The following is a 10,905-nucleotide window of genomic DNA, read 5'->3' on the forward strand; positions in this document are numbered from 1 at the left end:
TTTCAAGTATTTCATTGTCTGTATCACTCTGCAACAAACTGTGTTTCTGTCAACTATTAACTTTTCAACACTAACTAATATATTTTATGAAATGAATTTCACATAATTTATCAAGACTTTACAACCGTTAACTCTTATTGCAACACATTGTAATTCTGCCGTATCATTTTCATTTGGTAACCCTTCAATATTAACCCTGTGTTTTAGAGTTCTGCCAATAGATGGCGGTATTTGACAACTTTTTAACGGCGTGAGCTGGGAAGTGATAGATGATTCAATTTATGGCACTTGGATTTAACAAAGACTCGATTTATTTGACCCTGTTTACCCATCAGAATCCCGGCTAATTTCTGCTTAAAGGAAAATGATTAGGAATATAAAAATGGAACATGGAACATGGAGTATATATGACACATGTTTATTTTTAAAATACTGTTAATCAATGTGAAATATCTGTTTATAGTAAATGCATCCTTCATAAAGAATTATTCAACTTGACAGTTTATTGTGCTTAGTTCCATAAATGTACTTGAGAATGAAGTAAAGTGTAATATATTGGATGACCACCATCACTTCCTGTCTGCGGCACTGGAACACAATTATAGCGACACACATCAGCACAAGTCTTGATTGTGTGTGAAATGGCTTATTTTCTGTTATTATAACTACTATGCGATTTTTCACATCTAGAAGGCTCTAATAATGTTTAAAACTGGTCATAAACAAGTTCTCTACTTACAACTATGAAAATATTCAATGTATAAATATGGAATACAATTTCACAGAAATTCACTTATCACTGTCGGCTATGGAACCAATTAACCGCAATAAACGAGGGATTACTGTGTAGAGATGTATTCTTATATTCTGTATATTTTCAAAAAGGACAGTATAAGTTGACACTAAAAATTATATACAGGTCATTTTAAAATATAGTCAACAAAAATATTGATTTTTCATGAGCTTGATTCAAAGATGTAAAACCTTTCCTTTTTGAGGCAAATGGTGGTTACACTAGATACTGTCTGACCACCCCCCCCCCCCAGACTCCCCCGAGATAGACAAACTTCACATCAAGGAGTGGCCTTTTATTGTAGCCAACCTAACATCCATCCATGTTCTATACCACTTATCCTCGCTAGGGTCCCGGGTGTGCTGGAGCCTATCCCAGCTGTCTTTGGGCGAGAGGCGGGGTACACCCTGGACTGGTCGCCAGCCAATCACAGGGCACATATAGACAAACAACCATTCACACTCACATTCATACCTATGGACAATTTGGAGTCGCCAATTAACCTAGCATGTTTTTGGAATGTGGGAGGAGTACCTGGAGAAATCCCACGCATGTACATGGACAACATCCAAACTCCACACTGAGATGCCAAAGGGGAATCGAACCTGGGTCTCTTAGCCGTGCAGCCGCCAACCTAATCCGCCGCCATCTTTTTTTAAAAACAGAATTTTTGCTCAATAGCTGTTTTCAGTGTTGTAATGATATTCTCTGCTTCTTACACTCTTCTACACTGTGTGTATGCTACCAGCCTCGCCTCCACTGAACCACCGGGTCGTGGTTGTTTGTCTATATGTGCCCTGTGATTGGTTGGCGACCAGTCCAGGGTGTACCCAGCCTCTCGCCTGAAGACAGCTGGGATAGGCTCCAGCATGCCGGCGACCTTCCTGAGGATAAGCGGTAGAAAATGAATGAATGGTCACTTTTTAGGGGGGGAAGAACATTTTGACACGTTTTAATCTTGTGAGATCTTGTGACACGAGATCTTGTAACAACCTACATATTAAAAAAAATGTGCATATTTAAGCAAATTTTGCATTAAAATTAAGCATTTTCAAGAATATTAAAGACTAAATGTGGTAAAATACAAATACAAGGAATTAAGAAGATGCATTCAAATTGTGATGGTAGTATTCTACACTGGCCACTAGGTGTCAGTGATGTTACTTTAAAGTTCCACACTCGATCACCCAAACAGCAGGCTTTTATTGCAGGTTTGAATGATCTCCCAACAGGCACAATAATGATAACATAATGTTAATAATAGTTACAATCACAATGAGCTACTGTTGCGACTGTAACTCATGCCAAGCTAAAACTCAACTCTAAACCCCCCAACGTCATTTCCTGTCCTCCATACATCCGAAACACATTCAAAGTGACACACACAAGCACAAGTTTTAATTTGGTCTTAAATTGCTCTCTGATATTATAGACTATTTTGAGTAATATGAGTGTAAAGGTGACTATAGGGATGATATTTCATGTCTAGAGGGCTCTAATGTGTATTTAGAAGGTCGTAAACAGGTTTGTATGTCATAGCTGTTCGTTATTAGAATTCTGAGTAAGGAATTTTACTTTTCGGAAATACAGTTTTCATGCATTCACATTCACAGTAGGGTCTGAATTAATAACCGTAATAAATGGTGGATTACTGCAGATGGATTTAGGTGAAATAATGTATGTGGAAGATTGCTCGGTCTCCTGCTAAGCACACAGACAATGGTTCTCTTCATCCTCCGTGTCTTACTTGATATTTTTCAGAGTCAGATCATCCCATACAGACTTAGACTGAAGGTCTATTCAACATCCCGGTCTCCGCGGTGATAGCTGTGGAACTGGAAATGGTACACGTCATCCAGCCAGGTCAGGAAAAAGGGGAACAGCATATAAAGGGTGGGGGTGAAGTGATGATGTGAGAGTATGAGAGTGGGCTGGTAGTGGTGGGGGGTGTTGGTGGTGGATGACCTCACCGTTTCGGGAAACTTTCCCACAGCCTGCCCACAAAGAAGGCCGTCAAAAGGTAAAAAGGATGAGAAAGAATAGAAATTTAACAGACTATGTAAAAAGAGGAGGCAATGGCTGATGAAAAAGAGCTTCATTCTGAGGAGGAGTCCTCTTCCCTTTTTTTATGGCTATTGAGATCTTCCAGGATGATAGAAGTTCTACCATTGCAGCAAATGGCTGGGGATGGGCTCCTGTTTCCTTTCTTTTCCTTCACTTGTCACCATTTTCTCCTCTCACTGGACCTCTGCTTGAACTTCCTGTTGCATTTTCTGTCGAGTCACCAGGTAGCACCTGGTGGCCTGGCAGCCATGTCTACTGCTTGCTGCAGTCGGCGAGATCACATTCCTGGAATTGCTCACAACGAATGGCCGACTCTCAGCCTCTGATCCCCTAGCCGACTCTCACTTTATTTGAGTTAGCTATTTAAAGCGCACGCTAAGTGCACTGCTGTAGCTGTGCACACACCAAAACCACAGCGGCCCACAAATAATTTCTATTTTTAAACACGGCCTCTATGGCAGCTGCAATCAGGCACACAAAGGCAATTTATTTTTAATTATTTAAAATATATATATATTGTTATATATTTTAAGATTAAGAATGAATGTTTTTGCAAAATTATATGCAGTTAGCGCTGCATGTATTTAGTAGCGATGAGCCGGATACTCATTACAACGTACGCCGGCTTGTTGTATGTAAGTCACTTATGCATCAGGGGTAGCATGTAGCATGTATTTTTTATTATTTTTTCCATGAAGTCATCATAAAACAGGCCTACTAGAATTTTGTTAATTTTCAGTTGGCAGTAAAACAGACAGTGGTAACAATAACCAACCGACTACCGCATTTAATGGCCATAACATTAGGTACACTTACACAGTGGCTGCATTGAATGTCAAATATTACACCCCCCTCTCAATATGCTGCGACTGAACGCTGTGTTTTTTGGGGAAAAATGCAGGCTGATTATTTCCCTGTTTGCCATCATTGCATGTTTGCATGACTCTTCACACAGATCATTAAAAAAAATAATTACAGATCACTTACACACATACACAGTACACATACAGCAGGAAAATGATAAATATAACAATTTCTGATCAATACATGTCAATTTTAGACTTAAAATAATGTACAGATGTAAGCCCCACACATTTCCGGTTAAACTACGCCCACTTCTGTTTTTTTCACCCCACCCACATCATTTAGATGGGTGAACAGATATAGATAGTGGTGTACGCGCTCATCCCTAGTATTTAGTTGTGCTGTAGACTGAAGTATATTGCAATGATAAACTTACAGACCTCAGTAGAAAGGGTTAATATTATGTTTAAACTGTATCTTGAAGGTTGTAAACAGGTTTTTTAACTATGAAAATATTCAATGTATAAATACTGAATCCTACTTTGCGGATAATTCACTTATCACTTTTGGGTCTGGAATCGATTGATAAACAGTGATAAATGAGGGATTACTGTATATGCATTTCAACAAAGACTGTTTTTGTTGGGTTTTTTTTCAAAAATATTTACCAAAATTGGGAAAAATCAATGCACAACAGTAACATTTTTTTTTTTTACTGAGGGCTGAAATTATGTTTCTAATCTATAAATTATGTTTCACTTATCTGACACTCTGAGCAACAGAGAAATTTGAAAGCTTCACAGAAAACGGCTCGGATGGATTAGATAATCAGACACACACATGCACACACTCACGTGCGCACTGATGCGTCCTACGTGCCAATCAAGATTTCTGGCCTACGTGCTCCCCGGCACATCTGAGAAAGTAGTGCCTTTATGGTGGGCCTCTTCATTGTATTATATCAGGCATAATTGACCCACACACACATTCATATTCAAAGACCCGGTTACTTGTGTGTCAGCATCAGTCTTGATGAATCTGTCTCCAAGGGTTGGGAGTGCGGTAATATTCCACACAAAGAGTTCCTGCTCAGCCACCGAGCCAACCAGAGGCCAACAGATTAACTTGCATTAGCATCCACGCAAGACACCAAAGGAGGGAGGGTTTATGTATGTGTGTGTGGTTGATTCTCATGGGGTGGAAAAAGATGCTAGGTATTTTATCAGGCGAAACTGTGATTGTAATTCACCATTAAACAAAAGAGAAGACAAAAAAGGGGGTAAATATTGTGGTCATGTTTGGTCAGTGTGCAACAACGGTAATCAATTGGAGAAAGCACACTGTCAAAACATGCACACTCAGGAACTAAATACAGAGTCCGCACAGTAATTCTGTTTTTGGGTTGAAAAGTTGGATTTAGATGACATTTTGGGACACAATGGTACATGGATGTTCCTGATCACTGACTGCATCCAGGATATTTTTTCAAAGGACCATTTTTGCCATTTGTGAGTGTCCACCGCTTTTTCGGATGGACCGACCTGGCTGCCGTAAAAACTCCAATTTCACAAGTTGATCCAGTGTCAACTGTCAGCTGCTCTACGTCAATGAGACTGGTCCATCCGTCCTCCCCCAGACTCCCTGACCCGGCTGAGTGAGCCACGATGTCATTCTGTCACGGGAATGTGTTTGGGGTGGATGGTGCGGGGGCAGGATAACAATGATGGCTGAACCCTTGACCTTCTGATTGTGACCTTCTAGCATGGAGTCACTGGCCGGGCAAACCCTTTTTGCGTCAGTGGGGGCCTCACGTGGCAACTTAGCATTAGCATGGGTTAATGGCCTGGAGGTCAGGGGAGGACCCTGACCCAACACCTCTTTTTTAGGAGTAATCAAATACCGCATCTACATACAAAGAACAAATGGACAACAGAAACGGCACAGGTAACTTCATTCACACAAATCATCCCTCCACAAATACAGGAATGCATGAAAGCAGAGATAATCCCATCCAGGTAGGGTTACCTTTAACTTGAACATCTACACCCATCAAAAAAGTAGCGCACCCTCTTGGGGACTTGGTCTTGCTTGAGATAAGTGTCCGAATTCTAGCTAATTCATCACCTGGCAACCCCTCTGCTTGCTTCCTCCACCCTTGTCCAACTCCCTCTTTGGGAACAAACCCAGCCTTGTGTAACTCCCAACAATGTCAGTGACACTCTACCCCACTGCTGCTAATTGTTCGCTCACAATGCTTCCTGGTATTGTGTTCAACAATGCAAACTCTGAATAGGGAGTCTAACCTACTTGTATTGTTGCTAATTGGTTTCTTGAGAAGAGTAGAAAATAGGGAGAGAATAGGAGTGAAGAAATGTTGGTAATGGACTGCAGTTTCACTGGAGTCACCAGTAAATAGGGTTCACAAAGGGCTTTGTGGGGTCGAGGGCTCAGGGTCGGAGGTGAAAAAGAAGAGGTGCACCTGCACTCTCCACAGGCCGACAATGAGCTTATTCAGCTTATCTCCCCAGCAGGATGATGGCGAATGGAGGCGGCAAAACCAGATACACACACACACGTACACCAATATAAGGAGACTAATATAAATGGCAACCCAATGTATTGACATCATAAGAGCAACTATTACTGCTGTGTTGATTGCTGTGACGATCATGCTTTCAGTGCAAGTACAATACAGATGGAAAGAAATGTGCCAAAGAGATAATTACAACAAAAGAAGAACACAGCTGTCAATTTATAAGTTATGTTTTGTGGAAGGAATTAGTAAAAAAAAAATTGCAGGGCATGTAAATGGGAAAACAATATGATCAAAGCCTTGTCCCTCCACACTATGATAGTAAAGGAATTGTATGCTTTTTTGTCCCTTTGAATTGAGTTGTGGTCTCCTATAGAGCAGCTACACACAATAACCAGCACAGAAAGCTTTCTAGTTCTTCCAGAATCTGCACCTATTCAGCTGTATTTCTTTGGCTTTTGGGCTTCCCGCGGAAACGGTCTGTTTTAATCTGTTTTAATCTATTCCACCGACTCCCCGCCTGCAGGCTCACCCACTCCGCTGTGGTTGGTCACACTCTCGAATGCTTAAAAGGACTTCCGGTTTGTGCCGCGAGCAGCGGATTTGACAATAAATGCACCGTGGAGTTGCACTCAAATTTCGTTGTATGCAATTACAATGACAATTAAGGCGATTCTGATTCTGATTCTTCTAATTGTAGTGGGAAAAGGCTATTAGCAACCCTACTCACTGTATACACACTAGACATGAGCCAGATACTCGTTATTATTATTTATTATTATTTGTATTCGTGTCCAAAGAAAATGCTCATTATGTATTCACGCTTCATGTTCTGTGATTGGCCAGTTGCAACCTACTTTTTCACTGAAGTTGGCCGATACCGATTGGTGGCTGATCAATCGGAGCACCCCTAGTGTAAGTTCACACATGCATAGAAATTGCCAGGTAATTCCTTCAGGTAAAACCTCACTGCACATCGCCTACCACTTCAAGGAACAACGACACAGAGAAGAATCAGCACTCAACAGGCTTTAGAAATGATCCTGAGCGAAGCAACCCTAATCCTTTTGACTCGGAAAGATGGCACAGTGTAGCCTGAAGAACAGCCATGAAGAAACATCTTCATTTCACCCTAATAGAACCATACGCGGCAGATGGAGAGCCAGCAGCTAAGGCCACTCGAGAGCTGCCTTGAGAGCTGCCTCTGTTTCATCACTCTTGACATGCTTCGTAACTGAATGGCCTATTCAACATGCAAGGCAAACAGAGGTGGTGGATTGGTTCATGCCACCCCCTGAACTAATGGAATTTATGGCTATTTATTGCTGTCTAATCTACAGCCCTGGTCGACCATTGATGAACAGCTTTACCCATCGAAGACTCCGTGCTGTTTCCAGTTCCCATGTTTTGGGCTGGCTTGTGAGTTAAAATGTTGACATCGGTAAGTCAAATGTGGTTGTAAGAGAGCTGGTGCGTGAGATTGTGAAAAAGTGATTGAGTGGAAAAGTGAGGGAGACACAGAGAGAGGTGCCGGAGCGATTTAAATAGCCTATGTGGAACATCAAATCCTCCCCAGCAGCACAAATCAGCTGACTAACTGCCACTTGCCAAGGGGTGGCGGAAGGGCAGGACTTATAACTCTCCTTACTGACAGAATCACCATGCATAGACAAGAGCGGGGGTGCTTTATTCATGTTGGCCCTTGAGATCTCTCGCCAGTCTAAACATAGATTGGGTTCATTGAGGGATGAAGTAGGAGGCTGTCACAGAAAGAAATACAGGAAGAAGGGGGGTTATATTGTCACGCTTTCACCAAGCTGTCCTTCACTTGACTCATTTATTTGGCTGTGACGATGCATTGTTAGCATGGCTGCAGTGTAACACGTTGTTAAATCGTTGTTTCACTTATTGTAGTTGTGGCTGCACGGCGGTCTAGTGGTTAGCATGCAGGCCTCACAGCTACGAGAACAGAGTTCAATTCCACCCTCGGCCATGTCTGTGTTGAGTTTGCATGTTCTCCCTGTGCATGCGTGGGTTTCTCCGGGGACTTAATTGGCGACTCCAAATTGTCCATAGGTATGAATGTGAGTGTGAATGGTTGTTTGTCTATATGTGCCCTGTGATTGGCTGGCAACCAGTCCATGGTGTACCCCGCCTCTCGCCCGAAAACGTGATTTGGTGCACTAATGCATCCTTTTTTAAGGCCATAACAATGGTTACACTCAAACTTGACTTTTGCACTTACACAGCAAAGGTAAGGGGGGTGGAAACCGGAACTGTAGTTCATTGCCCCCCCCCCCATCTCCGTCGCTGAGGACGTCATGCGTTGGTTGACTCTGTAGTTCTTTGCTAACTCACAAAGTTACGCCATCAAGCATAGAGTCAAACTGCACGATGAGCCCATGGGCTGTCACGTCCAGGCAGTTTGCCACCATGGTGGATTATTTTAACACTTGACTGTCAAACCATTTGATGACCCCATCAAGCAAAATTTTAAGGTCAAAAACGTCTGTTGACATATGGACGAAAGGCCAAAACAGTGTCTTTTTTAAAATATCCATGTTCGTGTGGACACTTCAGGCAACCTCTTCCTGCACACTCCTGAAATGATTAAATGGAAAACACACACACTTTCATCCTAACCTTACACACATACACACTCTAAAAGTGGAAGAGTGGATGGTCTGTCAGGACTGTGGTGTCCTACGGCATTGCTGCCGTTATAAAATTCACTTTGATTACATTCTTCTGTCACCTGTCATATCCCGCTTTGCATTGTGCGGGCTGAGTGTTTTATGCCCCACCGCCCTGTTTTCACGATGCAGGGCAGTGATCTGGAGCTGTGGAAGTGACTCACCGGTGATGCATCCTTTTGATGTCCTGTGCGCTGGATCTCCCAACTTTTTATCTCTCCCACCTGCCACTTTGGTTCAAGGTGGGGGGTTGGCATGGGCTTCATAAAAGAAAGCACACTGTTGTAGTAAATGTGCAACTTTTGTGTTACCTGATTTAGACATGACTTTATGCGCATCTAGGCTGTGTGGGATTAACCCTTCAATGGCTTCAGCCCAAAGGAGCTGTTGTTTTAGACATGCTTAACACATTACATTATAGAATATCACTTGATTATACTTGTACAATTCAACTCTACTCCAGCTACTTCTTCCAGGTTCTTCTGGTGGACCCGAGGCATTCCGAGGCCAGTTGAGAGACATGGTCTTTCCAACATGTCCTGGGTCTTCCTCTTCGTGGATGGACGTGCCCTATACATCTCCCTAGATGTCTGGGAGGCATCCTGGCCAGATGACCGAAACATCTCACCTGGCTTCTCTTTAATGTGGAGAAGCAATGGTTCAACTCTTCTAAGGAAGAGCCCAGCCACCCTACAGAGAAAACTCATTTCGGCCTCTTGTACCTGCAATCTTATCCTTTCAGTCACTTCCCAAAGATTATGGCCACCTGTCAATCTCACGTTCCTTGCCTCACTCGTGAACATGACCCCGAGGTGCTTATACCCCTCCATTTAGGGCAGGATCCCACCCCAACCCCTCCTCATCCTGGACTTGGACTTTTGTAGGTGCTGTATCTCATCCCAGCCCCTTCACACTAAGCTGCGAACAGATCCAGTGAGCGCTGAAGATCACAACCTGATGAAGCCAGCAGGACATCTTCATCAACGCGGAAGAGTGACAAAGGGCAGCCCTGGTGGAGTCCAACTCTGGAAATGAGTCAGACTTATTTTCGGCACTACGAACCAACCTTTGACACCGGCCATTCCGAGTAGACTCTCACAATGCAATTAGGCCTGGCAGGTCTGACCGGCATCCTACACCACCATCAGAGCCGACTCACCACCTGGTAGTGATTGGTAGACGGCTCCACCCTTTTTTTCACCCCAATGTTCAAAACATATGGCTGACGACAAAACCTCAGCATTTATATTTCTTCAATGATATATTGGTGTTTATATTCAATTATTTAATGTTTAAAATGCCACTATTTTTGTTGTCAGTTGTGGGATATTATGTGGTGTGAAATATATAATTGTCATACAAAGAGCTGTCAAAATTTAAATAATAATCTTCTTTTCATATACATTTACATGCACATAACATCTGAATTAGTTATACTCATTCATACTCATTCCTCATTTAATCACTGACAGGCATCAATTGCAGGCAAATGTACTATACTACTGTATACGGTACAACAAATAACAGTCTACTGTGATCTGTGATCCTTGTGGTGCTTCTGGGCAATACCACATTTAAAATTTAGACTGAAGTGAAGTCTGTCCTCTGCATTGTGGTTCATTCAAGGAGAAAGACGAAATAGGCCTGGTTGCTTCCTTTTCCTTTCATTCAAGCAACCAGCTGATTTAAAGAGCATTTTTTAACCCTTCAGCTGCAAATGTAGGGGGCAGTCTTTAATGCTCCTGCGGGGTCAGCTATTGGTTGTGACGAGATGATTGACTGAGTGCAACGCCGAGCTACGATTGGCTGCTGAAACCTCCTGATCAGTCTCCACCAGTCCTCTCCAGTCAGGTGACTGTGATGCTGGAATACCAACATTATCAATCTGTCGTCACTAGCGAAAGTAACTAGCTAATAGGAAGCTGAAATGTTTAGTGTGCTTCCCCGCATCCTTGTTGAATATTTAATTACAGCTAGGAGCAAATGGGCACTAATCTCAGATTTCAAAATGACAAACT

The sequence above is a fragment of the Doryrhamphus excisus genome, linkage group LG4 (assembly GCF_037039965.1).
Source record: "Doryrhamphus excisus strain RoL-2023G ecotype Guam linkage group LG4, RoL_Dexc_Guam_v1.1, whole genome shotgun sequence".
In the NCBI taxonomy this organism is placed as follows: Eukaryota; Metazoa; Chordata; class Actinopteri; order Syngnathiformes; family Syngnathidae; genus Doryrhamphus; species Doryrhamphus excisus.